This window comes from Chanodichthys erythropterus, chromosome 8 (assembly GCF_024489055.1).
Source record: "Chanodichthys erythropterus isolate Z2021 chromosome 8, ASM2448905v1, whole genome shotgun sequence".
Taxonomy (NCBI): Eukaryota; Metazoa; Chordata; class Actinopteri; order Cypriniformes; family Xenocyprididae; genus Chanodichthys; species Chanodichthys erythropterus.
The window spans coordinates 17,966,381-17,987,616 of NC_090228.1; the positions used below are offsets into that span (position 1 = coordinate 17,966,381).

The following is a 21,236-nucleotide window of genomic DNA, read 5'->3' on the forward strand; positions in this document are numbered from 1 at the left end:
TGCCGGTATGTCATTCACGAAGGTCATAGTTCGATTGATTTCTGAAAGGTGGGTGGCAGCATGCCAGAAAAACAGTATATTTCCATTTCTACTTTTTTGCTGTGTTATTTAGTTTTTTTTTTGTTTTTGTTTTTTTTGTTTTTTGCTGGACTTGTCCAAATTGCTTTATCTTGAAGGGTCAATTGATGACTGTCCTTTAAATCTCTAACTGTACAGTCCTACAGCATTATTCTCTTAGACAATTCAAGACGATCATGATCTTGACTCCAGGATTATTGAAACAATGAACTTGTTGGTATTTACTGATCATTGATCATTATGCTAAATATGACTTTTAAAGTCTAAAGAAAGGCCATGTTTACTCTCTCAAGAAACCTGATCATTAATCAGGGTCCCAAATTGAGACTTTTTCAACAATCTTGAAATGAGGCCTTGATTATTATAGCACACAAGGCAGGACATCTCTGTTGAACAGTTCTTGGCTTTCTGGCTCATCTCAGAGCTTAATGAGAGCCATGAATAGACATAGACCACTGTTATGCTAGTTATTGTCGGAATGATACAATCTCCTCTAGTGATACCCCAGTTCAATGAAACATAAAGCATGTTCAAAAAAATGCAGCCTCGCTGGTAGATTTGTGGTTGTCAAAGAAGTAGAATCATGGGTATGGTCATTTATAAAAAGCTTCAGAGAAGCAAAGGATCCTTTGTTGACATTTAATTAGGATCATGAAAGGTGGAACAGCATTTTGAGAGGGGTATGTAAAGGTTATTTACTGTACTTTTATATATCTCAAATTAATCGAAATGGAAGAGACTACAATAACCCACAGCACTGACAGTACTGGATCATTTCAGAGTTGATTATTTACATAGCTGCATGTACAAAAGGAAAAAGAGTAACTAGCAAAGAAGACGATGGATAACTGTGATGGGAGTTTTGAGACAGCTTGATTGTTGTATGTTAACTGGTTTGATCACTCAGGGTGAATCTCACAAACCTGTGATGTTTCAGTCATCTCCAAAAACATTTTTTTAGGCACTAAAGCTTTTTCTAAGACCCTTGTAATTAAGACTTCATTCTCGTTATTGTAATGCAAAATAAATAGACATAAAATACATAAAATCTGTGCATACTATAAGAAAGAGTTCAAAATCTCATAGTTGTAAACTGATATCTCTCAATTGCGATATCTTTATCTCACAATTTTGACTATATCTTGTAATGTGGATATTGTTTTTAAATGTATCTCACAATAATTCTAAAATGGAAATGCACAGATATAGAGTTACCATTTAGAATTATCGAAAATTACTTAATAAATACATTTAAAACATCTGTACACATTACATTAATGAGAATTGTGTGCTTAAATGTCATGGAAACAATGCCAAAATAATATGACATTGACATCAGAGCTGCACGATTAATTGTAAAAAGATTTGTAACAAAGAAACAACTACTGTGTGGTTCAAAACTGCTTTCTCTGGCTGAGCAGCATGAACACAGATTTGAATGCTCCGGTATGATCGAAGTACTGAGATTAAAGTTTAAAGTTAGGATATAAACACTGATGTTTACGATAGCGATCAAAATAGAGCAAACCACCTACTGAAACTAACATGGTGCTTCAAATAACGGTTGTATCAATTACATCTTACACCACTAGGTGGAGACTGTTTAAAACATTTGTCATTGAATCATTCATTCATTCAAAAGATTTGTTCAAAAACACTGAGTCATCCAGTAATGAAACAAGTGTTTAATGAGTCATTGAATTCATTCAAAACCTTTTTTTAAATAATTCATTCAAATTAATTAAACATTTTTCCAGCAATTAATATTTTGTCAGAACCTCCAGAAAATTACTTGTTGTATATTCAGAATTGTGGAAGAATCGTTATCTCTATTTGAAACCAAAAAATCGTGATATAATTTTATCATGCAGCTTTACTGGACTTGTTTTTTTGTGAGTTTCAGTCATGCGCCATAGAAAAAAAAAAAAAAAACAATTCAGGTAGAGTCTTCATATTCTAATAAAAATGTTTGAGCATGAGCTAAAATGTTTGTCCCACATCTGTTTCTTCAACAATACCATGTGCCAAATGCTCTCTTAGTATGATTTATGAAGAGTAAACAACTCCTGTCATCTTTATAAGGTACGTGATTTTGTCTCAGAGCCTCAAATGAGCCTAAAGCCTGTGAATCCACCTCTCTCTCAGACAGCACCTGATTGTGTTGGCCCATCTAACTGTCCGACCAGCCCCCCTGATACTTATTTCAAAATCATGTTGAAGCCAGACTCATTTTAGCCATTTTCCAGGGAGACTCGAGCGTGTGAGCTCAAATTGCAGCTTGTTACATTTAGGCAATGTTGACTCTTCTAATTGCCGTCTGTCTGGCTCTCCTCTCTCTGTTGGCCTGTACCAAAAAGTTCTCTCCAGCCGACAATGCCCGTCTGAGTCATGTACATTATCAGAGATGCAGTTGCACCCGTGTTTAACATTAAATTGCTTTGGAGGCCATCGCAATCAGTGCTTCTGCTGCATCGCTACAATGATGTACATCACACCTCTACCCAGATTATGTTGTAGTTTTTGGCCTCAGCAGTCAGCTGGGAGGTACCGGCCAGTGGGACCACAATTATATTGCTATATCTGGTGTTCACACTCTCACTGTTTCTCTCCACAGCTCTTTGCGTGACAACTGAGCACTATGGGGAATTTAATTAGGCTTTGTGCAAAAGCTGTGCAGTTTCTGGGCATGCCATGAAGAGTTGTTTCTTAATGAACAGTTTGCTTTGAATGTCGAAAATGGATTATTTGCATTGCATTTGGGGTAATATGTGGTTTTGGAGAAGTGCATGTTGCTGTTCCATTTTGAAGCCATGCAGTTTCTTTGTTCCCACAAGATTATGTTACTGAACCATAGTAGATTTATACAGAATCAATGACAGAGCATTAGGGATATCCGTGAACTCCCAACTGCTACCATGAATTTCGCTATATTTACCGATTTAGATTCATATATATATTAATATATATATATATATATATATATATATATATATATATATAATATATATATATATATATATATTAATATATATATATATATATAATATTTATTTATTTAAGAGTGCATGTGATGTGACGTGTAGCCAATTATGGTGTCCCATACTCGGAATTTGTCGGAACTCTGAACTCACTCACACACCGTGAACACACACCCGGAGCAAGAGGCAGCCATTTTTGCTGCTGCGGCCGGGGAACAATTGGGGTTAGGTGCCTTGCTCAAGGGTACCTCAGTTGTGGGTAATGAGAGTGGAAGAGAGAGCTGTTCATTCCCCCCACCTACCTACATTTCTTGCTGGTACTGCGACTCAAACCCGCTACCTTTGTGTTACAAGTCTGACTCTCTAACCATTAGGCCACAACTACTGTTGTCACGGTACCAAAATCCCAGTATTCTGTACCAATACCATTAAAATATGGTTCTATTTATGGTGACTCGTTACCAATTTCGATACCACAGGAAAATCTGTTGGAACTATTTTACTATTTTATTTAACTAGCCTATTTTAAAAACATTAAATATGATGGTAATCATACAAATATTTGGAGCGCTTGTGTGTGTATATATATATATATATATATACCTCAATTAAATAAATTATGAAATATAAAAAAATAAATAAACAAATGCTCAAACATCCATTTTGTTATAGACATGCGTTTATTTTAGCTATTATGTCAGTGAAACGACACACTACAGCCTGTAAAACAATGAAATAAATATCAGTAAATAATTGTAACCTAAATAATAAGAACGTTTAATATTATTTAAAAAAAAAACATTAGTTTTTTATTTCCACACAAAGATGCGTCATATAGCCGCTCTGCGCTTTGAGAGGGATGTGGGACACGAGCAGGAAAGAGACCATTTCTCTTTAATAATCCTGATGTTACAAGCAACTGACACTTGTTGTAAAAGGTCTGAAGAGCTAGATTTATTTTCAGACATTCAAGCTATGTTTGATTTTATGCTGCCAGAGAAAGCAAAACTAAAAATCGCCGGCGTGTGTGAAACGAGCTATACAAATAAATTTGATGTTCCTTATGTCTAATGTCTAATAACAAGCACAAACTGTGTTAAATAGAAATTGACATGCAAGCAAAAAGGTTTCTGTCCTACTGTGTTTTTTCCACTTTACCACAGTAAAGAATGCTAATATAATAGTCCTAATTAAAAGCGAACAGAAGAAGAAAAGAAACAGAGATTCCATGTTCAGTGGAATAACTAATGGGATATTGTTAAATTCTCTGCTAATCAGGTGACCAGATCACGATTCTTAAAACAGAATACAAACCCGACAATGCTTAAATGTATGGACTCATGTACCTCTCTCATTCGGCATTAACCAAAATGTTTCCATGGCTGCGATGTCACATTTAATTGCTAACCTATTATTTCTTTTGTAAACAAAGCTTTGTGCTTCACTTGTGTCATATTCACGTAAATACTGGCACAGCCCTATCAGTGGGTACCGAATATACCCGGATACTCGGTACTCCCAGTACTACAGAAATGCTGGTATCGTCACATTTTCAAAATTTCAGTACCGACTTGGTACCGAAGTACCGGTACTTTTGACAACACTAGCCACAACTGCCCCCAATTTAGAGAGAGGTCGGTGGAGTGAATGTTTATGATCGACACCTGCGCAACACTATGGTCTCGAGTCCCATGGATAAGCTACGGATGGATAAAAGGAGGAGTGATGACAGTGGAAGACGAGAGAGGACCAGGCCTGAGACATTTTAAGTTCTTGTTTTGTTTTCGTGATTAACGTTTACGCTGATCATTTGCCGTTTCCCACCTTCTTCCTACCTTATCAACAAACCTTGATACAATACCAAGTTCTGTCATGAAACTCTAGATGGATCAAGCTGATGGGTCGGTCCTTAACGCAACCTGCTGACAATTACCTTGTTAACTACATGGCACAAGCTGATTGGTTCCTGTTGCAACACATTATTAGCTGTTTGATAACATAGTCAAGCAAAAGGCTAATCATATTAATTACCGTTATGTGTCCAATGTTGTAAAAAGTGATATCATTGTGCAGCGTGTACCTCAGTAAGTTGACTGAGTGGATCTCTGAGCTGGTGTGAGTGGGTGGAGGCGGAGTTAATTTACATATTCATTGATGTGCATATAATAAACATTACATTCAAGCTATATTAACGCATCAAGATGATTTTTGTTTTTTTTTTCACAGGAAAAAACTTTTTTGGTGATCTAAGATGAGTTTTAAGGGATAAAATTATTGACTACAGGGGGACTTTAACAATGTAAAAGTCTTATGAAATGTACTGTCATATTTGCTAAATTTAACACATCCTTGTTTAAAAAAATAATAATAATTTCTTACCGCAGACTTTTGCCTGGTAGTGTATATACACAAATAATTAGGTTTTGTCACTGGTAGCATTTTGTCGTTTGTCATTTTTATCCTTGTTAAAAGTTGTATCCGACATCTCATGAACCACCGTAGTTTTTCAATGTGTCCCTTCTGTGCTTGGCTGTGTAATTATTGCTTGCTATATGTATGGTTATTGTTAAGAAACTTCTTTCACACACACTTCTTCCAAGTAAACTTTTACTGACTGGCACAGTTATGAACATTTAAAATGGGTATTTTTTTGGGTATCTTATGAAATCTTCTGATCTGCCTTTCATGTTCCGCCTAGACTATTTCTTCCATTTTTAAAAAGGTCCAATTACACCGCTTCAGTAGCTGCCCTGTGCTGTCAGTGTTGCAGGAAGAAGAGGTATATGGCCTATCAAAACCTGCAATTAGCTCTGTGGCCTTTTACCAAAGACCACTCTTATTGGAGGAAAAGACATGATAGGAAAAAAAATCCCAGAGCCAATAACTGCATTAACCTTCATCGTCAACCTTTGTATAAGTCAAAATGATGCCCTTTTAAGTTCGCTTATGTCATCTTATAACATGTAGCCTCACTGAAGTTTTTTTTTTATTTTATTTTTTTTTTGTCAGTGAAAGGGAACTTTTTGTGACTTTAAGTTTAAAAGTTTTTGAAAACTTTTGGGTCACTCTGTGTTCTTTTCAGTGAATGTGGGTACTTTTCTTTCAGCCTTTCAGAAATAACATCTACCACAATAGTTCTTTTTCTAATGCAGTACTTTTTTTGTTGTTTTGTTTAGGAAAAAAGGAAGAAGAAAAAACCCATGTAAAATACACAACCCTTCTAATTATTCATGATCATTATTCTCTCATAAATTTCCCATAACCACTCAGTCCCAAACCAGCTTGCCTGTGTAGCTATGAGCAGACATGGCCGCTGGGTTATTATGTGGCTTTAAGGCAAAGATGAGATGAGTTTATATGGATTATGCATGGAGTACAGACTGTGTTTGAGCAAAAGCAATCAGCAGCAAGAGTCACACAGAGCTTTGATCAGTTCTTAAAATTTTTTTAATTGCACTGCTGTCTTTTTTTTTTTTTTCTTCTGATCAGTTTTGTTTATTTTATTATTGTCTGTGGGTCTGTGATGTGATTCTCATGTTTTTTGTCCCATCTGTTCACTTAAACTTAAAATTTCTGAATAAAATTGTATTTTTATATTTTGTTTTGGGTGCACAGTCAAAAATGTCAGGACAGTACAACTGTGTAAACATAAATAAATATATTGAAGTCAAGTCACCTTTATTTATGTAGCCCTTAATACAATACAGATTGTTTCGAAGCATCTTCACAGTAATAAACAGGAAAATAACAGAATCTATGATGTTAACTTAATCAAATATGAGGCAAATTCAAATGCTGCTGTAAAGCAGCTCTAAAAAGACAATAGCGTCAGTATTACACACTTGAGTCAGTTCAGTGTTGATTCAATTCAGTTCAATAACAGTGTTGATGTTGCAAAATTCATTATTTATTAAACAAATTCAATTATAAAGCAGCTCTTCTGTTCACCTATAGAATGCAAGTCATACATCATTGTTGTTGTTTTTATACATCACACTTTGTAATAATTCACCAAATGCAAACACAATAAACCAGAATACACAATAAACCAGAATGGATGAACAGCCTGATATTCGATCTCTACATGGGTGGGAATAAAACGTCTCTTTCCACTGATTGGTCAACCAAACATCAGACAGTGCCGTCATCAGTTTCACGCAATAGAATAATAGTCATCTGCTGCTACAATCAGTGGAAAAGGGCATTCATTCCCACCCTTGTAGAGATCGAAGATTCAAGCTCTTTATCCATTTTGGTTTTATTGTTTCCATTTGGCAAATTAGAAGAAAGCGCGATGAAAATAAAAATATAAGATAGATTAGTTTATGTATGTTCATGAGAAGAATCGAATATGTGATAAAAGACAAAAACGAAAAAACAAATTATCCGAATGTACACGGACCCAAAAACTAAATTTCTGAGAACCTGGCGCATGTGTTTAAATCTAGATTTTTAAAGAGATTTTTCTTTGTGATCTTTGTTTCTAAATGATACCACTGTGTCACTTTAAGTAACTTTTTGTTGCATCCAAAACTAAGCCATGTTTCTGCCATGATAAAAGGCGTTTCAAATTGTGTAATTACCATTTGAAAAGTGGGCCTCTTATGTTGGAGGACCATTTTGAAAAGCCTGAACTTTTATAGAGCGATCTTGTATTTAAATGATGTGGTGGGCTGAAAGTAATGCAGAATAAAATTGTGGTCATGAAACTGCTTTTTAACAGGTGGCCTCCCATCTGTCCAATGTGCTTTTTACTGCTCTCTCTAATGAGCACTAGGTCACCTTGGCGCACTGATCCTCCATAAATTAAAAACTTTTTCTCTGACAATAAGTGGAATGTGTGGCTATCCAGTCTAAACCTCCGCAATATGGCCATTGTTTGGTTTTGTTGTTCTTCAGTTTTGTTGGGTAAAACCAACAGGGGCTCCAATGCTAAATGCTGTGGCTTAGTCATTACCCTTTGCTTGCTGTAGCTGCCTTCACCATGCAAGATGAGCTTTAAAAGCATTGGCTTTTGGCCTTTTGTGAGGCAAATTTGAAGCTGAGTCATGAGAGCGGATCACGCAGTGTATCAGCGAGGGGTGGTGAATATGAAATGTCAAAGAAAGAAAGTTCTTGACACAGAAAGTGTGGTATTGTTGCCACTCTGTAGCAAATTAGACACTTCATCACAATGATGAGATTGTTTCTTTCAGTAGGAAATCATGACTTAAGCCTAAATATTAACTCTATATCCAATAAAGTTAGAAGAACGTTTTATTAAAACTCATTTATTTCAGAAAAAAAACTAATGCATAAAACATTATTGTTTCTTGCAAATCTGAGTCACACATTTTAGACATTTTTCCGAAAAGTGGCATTCTCCTTTTCTCTCTCTCTCTCTCTCTCTCTCTCTCTCTCTCTCTCTCTCTCTCTCTCTCTCTCCTGAAAGACCTATGTAGATACGTTTTGATGCTTTGATTAAGTTCAGTGGTAGCCTCTGGTAATGTATTTAATTTGTAATTCAGAGGCATTCAGTTTTACTGGATTACATTGATTAAAAGCATTTAAATGTTAAATTAACCATTTTTGAAGTGAAATACATCTCAGACAGTATATTCATCACTGATAAGCAAGGCTGCAATATTTTTTTTATTTATTTATTTTGATTAGATAGTATATTGCTACATATGTAAGAACATATTCGGGCCACATGACATCTTTCACCTCTTCACATCATCAAAACGAAAGATGCATGTGAGATAAGTATGTTTATATGCATGATCTTACGCCAATTATGCTTAATAACCTAACAACGTGCAGCTCATGTAAATGCCTTAAACAGTGTTCTTATTAAGGTGTAGAGATCATACTGTTAAAGCGAAACCCGATCCACACACAGCAAGAGTGTTTACAGAGTGATTTAATTTGTTTTTTGTTATGTGATTGTCCATTTATCTCAAATGGAAAATTATAAGTGTTTTCTTGACTGATTTAACCATCAAATGGAAAGTATTTTACAGAATTTGCACAAGAAATATAGAGGTGAAAATTGTCTGTTCGAGAAGGGCATTGATAGACTTAGCAAGCGTACAGCTCTGCTTTATTAATTGAATACTCCTGTTGGTGGTCAGCGGTGTATAATAAATCATACTAAATGGTGGTAAATTGTCTAGAATTAGTGTCTGCGTGTTTATCACTTGAGTCTCAAAATGCTTTCTGGAAGTTAAATAATGAAGAGTGGCATCATCTGCAACTGGGGGAAAATAAAATGTAATTATATTAGAGAAAGAGAGAGAAGGGAACAAAGAATGAATGTTGAGAGGGAGTAGAGAAATTCATGGGTGTAATACACTGTGAGCACAGCAGCCATGTAAATTATGAAATTATTGTCAAATATTGTGTAAGAAATTCCACATTCTTGCACATTTAGGTCAGGCAATTTTGTTCATATCTGTGCTGTTAAAGAAACTGTACAAACAAAAAGCATCTTTTATATGTTTGGTGATATTAATTAAAAAGACCCCCTGTGGTGAAAATCAAGTTTTTTATGTTGTTTATATGTCCATGTGATGCTTTTAATATGCTTTTAGACGAACCATGTGCAAATCCATCGGTCAACACAGAGTATTTTCTCCTTAAAACTGCAGTGTACCAAAAACAAATCTCTTCAACTTGTGGGGCGGGGCTTTTCGCACTGACTTTCTGTGATGTTCAAAGCATTTCTAAGGATGCTGATTTTTAGAGGGTGAACAGGAACATGGTTTGTGTAACATTAGCAACACATTAATAGCTGTTGATAACCTAGTCAAGCCAAAGGCTGATCATATCAATAACTGTTATGTGTCCGATGTTGTAGAGATTGATACATAAAAAGAAATTACCATTCTGAATGATGCATCAACTACTTCTTCCTCTTCTTCTTCTGAATCAGTTTCTGGTTCAAACAAAAATGGCTGAATTAAACAAATATTTCCACTTGCCATTGTGTAGCGTTTACTACATCTGACCGAATGGATCAGGAAGTCTGAGCTGGTGTGATTTATTGGAGGTGGAGACTAATTTGCATATTTATGGTTCCTCATATACTAAATGAGGCAAGGATGTAGAGTTACACTCAAACTATTTTAAGGCAAGAAGAAATTATTTTCAAATGAGGAAAAACCTCTAAATGGGTAAAAGTAAATATACATACTTTTTATATATTTTAAATATGTTTGTTTATTTATACACACATTTATACATTTATAAATATGGATACTATATAATTATACATATTATAAAATGAAAAATGCATTTAAGTTTGATATCTGTATATGTGGTCTGTGTTATAGGTTGGTTTTAACAAAGCTTTTCTTTTACCTTTCCTTGAATATTTTCAATTTTGGAACACAAGACTGTGCACTTTATAATTAACAGAATATTAAATTGCCATTAACTCTCCAGAGCTTAAACCTACTTCTCCTTCATATTTAATTTAAGGTGACTTCCTCTGCACAGGTCTTCACGTGGACATTCAGACATTGTAATTCAATTCTACAATGAACAGTCTGTTTTATTTAGAGCTGTGCTAATTAATGAACATCAGACCGGCACACTGTACAGCTCTGCCTTCAGGCTACTTTAAAGCTGTTATTCAAAACATCTTTAATTGAATAGTCAGAGTAAAGTATGTGATAGACATTTCTGTTGGGAATTATTTTCTGCCTTATGTCACTGTATATGGATTAGTGGATATACTCATACAAATGTACTTGCTGATAGTTTGAGTTGAGATGGTTGACAAAACTAGCCCAGTTTACCTTAATTCCCCCTGTATAGTTTGATAAACCTCTAAGTCTGTAGTTGTGCCATGGCCTGCTTTGCAACCTGATCATTTCCTGTTTTTCTACACTCTTTAAAGCAAATGGCAGCATCCTTTGGGTCCACTGCTGGACACCCTCAAGACTTTATGCGCTGCCCTGAGGCTGAGATGATAATGTGTGGTGGAGATGGCCATCTCTGAGCCAGTGTTGTGCTAATGTGATCTTTTCTCCTCTCCTTCCAGTGAACACAAAGGAAAAACCGGAGAAGAAAAGAAAGAGACGGCTGTGGTTTCTGTAGGTACTGTGCTTTTTGTTCTCAAGAATCTTATCAGCATTCGTATAGTGTTGTTCATGTTGCACTACAACTTTGAAGATACACTGTGCAATTGTATTGTAGATCTTTCAGAAACTGCAAAGAACAACAATTTGTCTGGGAATTTAAGATAAAGCTATACTTTGAACTTAGTCTATAAGATTTCAACTGATATGATCAATCACAGAGCAGAATTCAAGTGCTCATAGCATGGTCTATCATCTTTCTGTCTTTTTTCTCATCATTGTAAACAGTTTTTGTGTGTGAATTTACAGCATATGACTGGCTACAAGTTGCCATATTAAGCTGTTTGTTTTATAGTAGTAGCTGTATTTATTTTCATTAAATAATTAGCAATTAACTATGTAGTGTGACTTTACAGAGAAGAGTTGCATGATCTGTGTGTACATGCAAAATTACAGATTAAAAGCAGTAATATGATGTCCAGAGTATTGTGCTGGCACAATGGTTTCCAGCATGTACTGCAATGTGAATAAATTGATTGATTGATTGATTGATTGATTGATTGATTGATTGATTGATTGATTGATTGATAGATATCGGCAAGGGAGGCAGTGTCTCCTCAAAAAAACTGGATGAGAAAATATTAACTATTACTAAAATATAACAACGCAAATATTACAAAATGGGACATATAAAGTGTTACACTGTGTCTACACCAGACACGAGCGGCACGACACATCAAAAGATAATAAACCCATTATAATCTGTGATATTGTCTTCACTGGATGTGGTGCGGCAGTGATGCGACACAAATTATTCTGGACAGTAAACGGATTCCCCGTTCTATTTCTGACGTAGTCCAAGTGCTTTGCAACAGTCAGTTTGTTGCGTTCAGTGTAGACAGCTTTTAGCTGCTGTGGCACGATGCGACTCGACACGATGCAACTCGACAAAAGTTGCGTCTGACCTTAACAGTGTTAAGGTCACTCGTTTTTATAAAGTGACATTGTCCAAAGGCAACACCCGCAGGTAAAGTTACAGCAGGAGGCATGCCTTCTCTCCCCTCATTGACTTATAACAGAGCCCCGAAGCGTGTGGTGGGTTTAGTTGGGGGTCATTGAGAATGAATGAGGGAAAGTCACGTGAGAGGAGGCAATGCCTCCATTGTGCTATGATTGGATATGATCGGTTGTGAATGGATATGACAAAATGGATATTTCAAACTTTAAATGGCCGGACAACATGATGATTGAGCAATCATTTAGTGAGCAATCAGCTTGGTGAAATTAAAGGTAAATCTTCGTGTCAGTCTGTGACCAGTGTGTACAAGCTTGATGACTGCTGTAAATAAGTTGACTATTAAAAAGATAATATATTATGTTTAAATTGTTACTGTCTTTAGTTATTATTTTGGAATAAATGTAGAAATGCATAAAACACTAACTTGATGAAATGTACAGGCTACTTCGTTTTAATAAATAGAACATTAAATAGTGAAAAAAATATTTCTTATGAGTTGTCCCAGTCAGAAAATTACCTATGCATTGATTTATCGTAAAAGTCTGAATACAGCACTTTATTATGGGAAATTTCTGTTAAAACAAGTCCATCCATCTTTCTAATGCCATCATCTTGATTTTCAACTGATTCAAGTTAAATGCCCGACTCCAGTTTACAATCAGAGGTGTCAGGGATGACTGAAGCATCTAGTAATTAATGCTTCCACTGCTACTTTGCTGACTTGTATGTGTCCCTCGCTCTCTCATGATGAATGGAGCTCCTGGACCCTGTCCCAGCTGTCATCTGTGATTGATGCACTGTGCTTGTCTTCGTCCAGGTTTCTTGCGCTCTGTACCATCCTTCCCCCATCCGATCTTCAGCCTCATCCTATTAGCCACAGTATTAATCACCGCCAGTGCTGCTAATTGCTTTATAATCCCACCCCTGAGCTGTACAATGTGTTGAGAGAAGTCACCTCTGAATCCCATCACTTTCCTCATCGCCTCCGTATCTCTGTCTCTGCCATGCTTGTTTTTGATAGCAGTGTATTACCCACGATTCCCGCCCTGCCCTAATCCTCTCCCGATTTCCTCGACAGATAATCCAACCATGTCACTCGCCGTAAAAACTTAAGCGCTGCACCCATGCTGGTGTAAAAGACAAAAGGGCCTGGCCGGATTTGTCAGGAAGGCCATTCGGAGGATAGGAGGCAAGCTGAGGTTGACCTCAAGTACTAAGCCTAAGCCATTTTGCTGTTTCCTAAGAGTGAAATCTCAATTGGATTTCAGTTTACTCCATACTGCTGATTAGTCTGGGTCAGGATTTTTCAATATTTCTGTAAGGGCCCACCTGCATTGCACGTTTTAGGGGTCTGACTCCTCGAGCACACCCAATTTAGTTCATAGAATCAAGAGGACCTCCACAGAGTGACTAATGAGCTGAATCAGGTGTGTTGAATATTGGCAATGTCCGAAATGTGTTGGTTACAGTTTGAGAAACCCTGGTCTAGGTCATCCAAGCATTTTTATAGAACCTGAGGGGGTATTTGACGTTCACGCTCCATTCCAGATGTGGCTTTGGGTAACTGTACCGTCATGAGAGAAGACACAGTGCATTGAGCATGGAAATGGAGGATTATGGCGAATAAACTCAAGCTTGAGCGATTGGCTCAACCAGGCAACCCCGCGGTCACGCTTTGATATTTTTATTTATTGCCTCCCACAGCGATAGATGACATCTTTTCACTTTCTGAGAGTCAGCAAGCATAAATTCTCTACAAAGCGAAGGCACCTTGTTGGCCTCTCCTTGGCGACGGGATAGATTGACAAGCCACTCAAGCGGCCCTCACTAATCAGAACATCCATGCAGAGAGCAAAGCCCCAGGAAACTCATTTAAAGTTGTCGGAAATATTGTTATGCAAAGCACATCTAAATCAATAGAGAACAATCAAGAGAAATATGAGAAAAATCAATCCATCTGTGAAAATAATCAACACACTGGCCTCCTCAGCCTGTCTTTCATCTGTCTATAGCCAGGCATCCGATTACAGATCGAAATAATTGGGTGATGTGAGGTCCAATAATGGAGGGGAGGACCATTCTGGGGATATTTGGATATTTGGAGCTTTTACAGTGCTGTTAGCATGCTACGTCTCGCCCTCAGTGCTATAACAAGGCGTACATCATCCCTCTCTGGAGTGCATTAGGGGCACTTTGTGCAGGCTTTTAGTACCCCCATTCCGCAAGCAACTCTCTTCCCTCTCTTTACTCTCGCTCCCTCTCTTTTGCCACACTTTAAACAGCATATTACCATCACTGGCCCGTCTCCCTCATTTTCTCGACAGATAAGGCTGCTTTTTTTTAGGCCTGTTCCTAACAGCACAGGCTATGCCCAATGTTCCTCTTTTAATCCATCACATTATACTATTTCATTTCTTCTCTAATTCGTTAATCAGCGAAGCGCCCAAGCTGATATGACCACAGTCATACCAGAAGCAATTTCACATCTCCGGTTCGTCTCTCGATTTCTGCCCGGCGAATTTTCAGATTGTTCCTTTAATAACCTTGTCATGGATGTATCACAGCTTTTGGCACATGACTCACATTAAGGCGTCGGTCCATTAAGAGGAAATTAAGGGACTGAGTTTTGCATAGGACTGTCTTATCAACAGCTGACAGATGGGTATGTAAGACAGACATGCCAAGGGTTATATGGATGCAGCAATGCATGCTGGATAGGTAATCCTGTTGTGTGACCTCTAATAAGAAATTAGACGTGAAATGCTGCAACTATAAGTGGGATTATTAACAGGAAAAAGTGTTAGATGTTTATGATGTCTTAACTAGTAGAAAGGCAACAAACCTGAACTTTGAGGCTGAATTAGCATATCTTGATATATCGTATCATATCTCTGAACAATGTTTTGTGTAGGACTAATGATAGTATACTATAAAGCATGGTTTATATCCAAGAAGTTTTGGTAGGTCTTCCACAAATGGCAGATTGCCTGATGGTTTTAGACACCATCTAGGGTTTTAGCGTGTCACACTCTACATCTAGAATAACAAAGTGGTGAGACTACTGATAGAAATGTTGAATAAGGACTTATTTAGGGAATCCTATTACATATTACTGTTGCATAAGACTATTACAGACATATCACAGTACCACACTAACCCACATATACACTGCATGCATAATTATTATGCAAATTTATTTTCTAAACATATTATTTTCCAAGCACATTTTACCAATTCCAAACCACATCAATCTTAATAACTACTATTAATTTTGTAGTTAATCATTTATAAGTTATATATAATTGTTCATGAAGGCTGGAAATGAAAATGCCTTATGCCAGGTGTGCAGAATTATTAGGCAGGTTTTCTTTTACAGGTAAAATGAGCCAAAAAAAAAAAAAAGAGTTTTAACTCAGACTGAAAAGTCAAAAAATATTAAATGCTCATGATAAGGGCGCAATACTAATCCAGTGCTAGAAAGAGCAAAGTTAAGGCATGACCACAAAATTAATAGTAGTTATTAAGTTTGATGTGGTCTGGAACTGGTAAAATGTGCCTGAAAAAAATATTATATTATATTATATTATATTATATTATATTATATTATATTATATTATATTATATTATATTATATTATATTATATTATATTATATTATATTATATTATATTATATTATATTATATTATATTATATTATCGGCTGCAAAGATGAAGTTGACGATGTTGCCTCTGCATCTCTGTAGTATAGTGAATGCGTCTATAGAGATAAATGCACTTTTCATATGCATTACATAAGCAGAGAGTATTTCTTTTCTCTTTGAATCAGTTCATTTAAAAGTAGACATTTCAATCTTTCTATAGATATGGGGCAAGTAGCTTATATGTTGAGTTTCGGTTTATTTTTGTGATGCGCTTAGTTCATGGAGACCAAGATGGCACAAAAGCGCATCCTGTTTGTTTTCTTTATTTTACAAAGGCACAATGTTTTCTTGTTATTGTGAGTTTACACAAATGAAAGCAGACAGTTTTGAATGATGTATTACTCTTATCTGCATGACCAACAATGAACGACTATTTTAAGTTGTTTTCACTGTTATCAGGAAAAAATGTAAGTGATCACACCGGCGCCTCCATGTTTTGCAGTCATCGCGCTATACTTAAGTTTCCACACTCCGCACAAATACTTGGATATGCACCTAATATTAGCACTTATTTCCCTAGGTTAACATTAGAGCGAGCAGCCATGTAAAGTTCCTACTACTTACATATTTCAAATGATAAGCCATATTTGAGGTAGATGGATAATATAATATAATATAATATAATTATAATATAATATAATAATAATATAATATAATATAATATAATATAGTATAATATAATATAATATAATATAATATAATATAATATAATATAATATAATATAATATAATATAATATAATATAATATAATATAATATAATATAATATAATATAATATAATATAATAAAGCATGACAAGTAAATGTTCTCAGTTGTTCTCAGTTCTCCCACTGTTGGCCAGTGTGGCACAAAGTTAATTGTAGACCCTGCTTGCACAGAGATTGAGAGGTCTACTTCTGTGGTTTAATTATTCTCATCTCATTTTCTTTTTATGCCTGATCTCATGTTATTGTACAATGGAGCAGTGATGATGTTAGTGTCAGGGACACATTTTACATTCATTTATAATTAGAACAGAAACCTAACATGGCTTTTCAGACTGATGCTAACAGTATCACTTTCATGCCAATTTCTCCATGGTAACAGAGCCATGTGACACAGATATTCTGCCGCCTGTCAGTGAAGTGGAGCCAGCAGGGGGGCTTAGAGAATGTCCAAAGGTCTCACGTTCACTCAGTTATGCCAGTGACTTCAGGTCAGGTGATCTCCTGCTTTTACATGCTCTTTTTGCTCCATTTCTATTGAGTTAAAGTGAAAGGCCAATGGCAGACTGGACATTTTTAGATCCAGCCTATATGAGCTGCTAGGCACGTTCATCCGTATGTCTCCTCTACGTTATGATGTTTATTTAGAGAGAGACCAACTGAGGCTTTGGGAAGCTTGGCATTAGATGACACACACACATACGCACACCCATCACTCTCAGACATTACCCAAATCAGAGACTAGGATTTCCCATGATTCTCTGTCAGTGCTGTTTAAAGGAAGCAGGGGAAAGCGTTGGTCACACATTTCAGCTAGACCTCGGAAAGAGAAAAACAAACACTGCAAATTACCCATGGGAAAGCAAGAGTCCACTACAATCTGCTAGACATCAAGACGATGTACTCCACTGCATGCCCACAAATACGTATTCTCAGGCCAAATAAGGTGAGTGGCACCTTGACTATCAGCATATGAAAGCTCCTCCATTCGAAAACAAGACGGGATGGAATTTATCCTGAGCTACACACGTAATGGCATTTTGCCACTTAAACGAAATGAAGACTAATAGAGCAGGCTATTCGCATCCCTTCAGCAATTATAGAATGCCCACCGGTGCTGATTATTTAGACAGGGTGGATAAATCAAAAAAGCACATATACTTTGATTCCAATTAGGATTGGTGAGCTGGAGTCGGCAGTATTGGTAATTTGAGGAGCTTTAAGACCTCACCGACCTAACTCTGCTTCTAGCAGCATGTGACTTACAAGTTGTTTTCATCCTCTCCAATGCTCTGTGGCTGCTCCACTGTGAGTTGGTCACGATGAATGCCAACCAGCCTCCAGGGGCTTTGAAGTCAGATTCTTGCATTGATCTCCAGAGCTGCCCATCATCTCAGTGACAATGCAGAGTGCTGTCCGTCACGAAAATACCTGAATCTCAACAGATACTATCTTTTTGTTCAATGAAATTGAAGCCATACAGAAAGGGCACTGCATACTAACACGCAACATATTTATGCAAGCTGTCTCTGTCAATGATTGTCTCTGCTGTGAGTCAACACAGCTTGCATTTTGATGCATACAGAAATATGTTGCTCTGGATATGTTTTGCATGCAACTCATCTACTGATAAGTTTGGGCAGAAGCTAGTATCATTGAAATGGCAAATTATAGGTTTTTGATTATGTCAGTTTTATGCCAACTTTTTTGGTTGGCTTATTAATTTATACAATGTTACAATATTTTATTAAATGGCCAGCTGTTGCCTCCCATAACGTAATCTCACCCTGGACCAATGCTGCAAACAATTTTGTATTCTTAACCATCCTTGTCTTGTTTTCCAATAAAAATGTCAACGCGTATATAATTATTATATTTTTATACAGAAACATGATTTTTAGAAAAAAAAAAAAAAAAAAACTTAAATATGAAGATTCAAGCCTAACCCCACCCCTAAACCTGACCGTCGATGGGGCGTAAGCAGATCATACAAAAATTGTATATACATTTCAAATTGACAAAATTGAAGTTGTACAGTATAAAGTCACGATTATAATAAATAAAGCACTTTATTTATCTAGGTGGAAATGGGTTTAAATAAACTGCACTTAAACTGCACTCATATTCAAGGCTTATATTGAAAATACTTAATATTTAATAGTCTGTCATTTTTCTTTCAGTTCAAGGATGTCTTGTTTAAAGGATGTTTAGATATTTGACTGAATAACAGGACAAAGATTCTAATTAAGAATATTATTTTTTAACCTAAAATGGCTGGACATAGCTTAGCTTGGGATGTCTATGTATTGGTCTGCTCTCTTATGTAATGGACATGATCTCTCACCTTTTCCATTTCAAAGAGGCTTACCACTATTTTTACTTCTGTCAGACCTGCAAAGTCATAGCTTTCATCTTCTCCAAGGTATGTACAGAAAGCATTCAAGAGCAGAAAAAAAGGAGAAAAAGAAGGGAGGAGTAGAGGAGAGAACCAACCCACGCAGTGAGCTGACCTATGCCCATCGCAACCTAATCATTTTATCCATGGTAGCACAGCAGAAATGTTTTTGGGATGTTGCATTAGAGGGATCAAAGCAAGAGTATCTTAATCTGTTCTTGAACTGTATGAAATATCTAGGGCAGTTTTTTTTTTCTTTTTTTCAAATTGCACTAAGATCAGCCACCGGTGAGTCATGCACATCATCGCAGGCTCCAGGCGCTTTCAAAGAAGCACCACGTTAATGCAAAGTAACATTTGGTTAGTGTAAAATATTCTAAATCACATAAGAGAGACGCAAAAATAACTGGATTTGTGCAGATGGAAGATTGCCGTATGCGTCGCTGACAATATTTGTGCAAGTATGTGTGAAAAAGCAGTATACTCATTTTGGGTAGTAACTGTCATCTAAATCCTTTTCCCACCGTTGAACATGCAGTGTAGGTGGTGTGCTTGAGGATTAGGTCTAGCCTTTAATATGTATTCAGGAAGCACACAAGCTGTAGACTTCTCTTTTTCGTACTGTATGAGGATCAAACCAATAAAACCAGGGCAACTATAGAAATTTTATAAAAGAATCAAACGTATTTTCTTGTCTTCAATGCATAGGTGGAACTGAGAAATGAACAATCCATATAATAATTCAATATAACACAAGCAAGCACAGACAAACCCTTCTGTCACAACATCCAATGCAAAGTAAATGACACCATATGGAGGGTAAGCAATCCATCTTACTTACTCATAGCATTTACTTTTCCATTCGTCAGTTTAGTTGGACCAATGATGCCCTCCATTCAGCTCAGAACATCAGAATTGCTAACTTTCTGTTTATAAAAGTGTAATACAATGGCAACAGAGATCAAAAGTCAAATTCTGGAAGTAAAAATTCTATTTGTTTTCTCCATGGGGTAATTAGTCGGATTTCCATTACAGATTTGTGCAAAACTTTTGCGATATTTTCTAAATGTCGATAAAAAACGATTGCAAAATGATGCTGTTTCCATTAACTGATGTTATGTGAGTTAAACACATTTTTTTCCTCTTGTGATAAGTCATTCCAAAACTTATGTCAATGGATGTTAGTAAGTTTAAGCATATCGCAGCCACTGCATTACCCATTATGTTTAATCATAGGAGATGTTGGCGTGTTATCCAAGCATTAATGGCAAGGAAAGCGCCTTATAATTGGGAACGGCCACGTATGAGGTGTTTCTGGGTGTTTTTCCCTCCCATCTGCTTCGAGGTCTTGATAAATTGTGGCATTTCTTTGTTTAGAATAGAGTATTCCCATGATTCTTTTGCCTTTTATGAGTTTAACCCTCTGGAGTCGGAGGCTGATTTGGGGCTTGGGGAAGTTTTGACATGCCCTGACATTTGTGCTTTTTTCAGTTGTTCATAAACCTATAAATGACAAAAGTGTCATTACACTGTATTCAGCACAAGCTAGGCTATAATAATATGTGAGGAACATGTATGTACATGTTTGTATTTTTGAAGGAATAATGTTTATGTGTGGTTATTGATAAAACAAAAAACTTAAGTCACTGAAATAAGGCCAAAAAAAGTATATTAAATCTGTGTTCACAAGACTTCTGGTTATTGGAGGTTGTAGACTAGAGTTTTTGCTTCAGAATTATGTAAAAATTATGCTGACTACTCTTTCATATAAAACAATAGAGAGATTTAAATTTGTAAGACACTTTTTGTCAAGAAACATAGTATGCATGGAGGCGTGAATCTGCATAAATAATGGGCCATTTACACCTGAGAAGACAAAATAATCGCATAATAATGACCTGAAATGACTTGCATATTAATGAGGCCTTTCAGTCAGGTAGGCTGTGAAAAAAACCCTCTGTAATAATGTCTTAGCTCATCATAAACAGCAATACTGTGAAATATTATTACAATTTAAAATAATTGTATTCTATTATATTCTTTAAAATATAATTTATTTCTGTGATGCAAAGTGTCTGAACAATTATGTTACCTCTGTGGCATTTCATATATGCTTTTAGCTTAAAAGCATGCACATTTGGAGAAATATTGATGGGTTTTTATATATTTATGTCAATTTTCTATACTAGTAATAATACTTACTTAGCAATATTTATTGTCATCACTATGAGTGCTAGATACTGTGTTTTCAATTCATACTTGCAGCTGGAGGGCGCTCTCTGTGCACATTTAGTCCAC

At 36.2% G+C, this 21,236-nt stretch overlaps 1 protein-coding gene across 6 annotated transcripts in view; it reads left to right on the plus strand.

Annotated features, from left to right (window-relative positions):
* syt1a (synaptotagmin Ia) overlaps positions 1-21,236 on the plus strand; it is a 226,822-nt gene that overhangs the window by 77,723 nt on the left and 127,863 nt on the right. For 3 of the 6 annotated variants that reach the window (XM_067392190.1, XM_067392189.1, XM_067392191.1), the window contains exon 2: positions 11,083-11,134. The exons of 1 other annotated variant lie outside the window; for it this stretch is intronic. The gene's annotated coding sequence lies outside the window, so the exon portion shown is untranslated. Of the gene's footprint in view, positions 1-11,082; positions 11,139-21,236 lie in introns of all 6 variants that reach the window. 2 more of the 6 variants (XM_067392188.1, XM_067392196.1) reach the window with 1 other exon arrangement.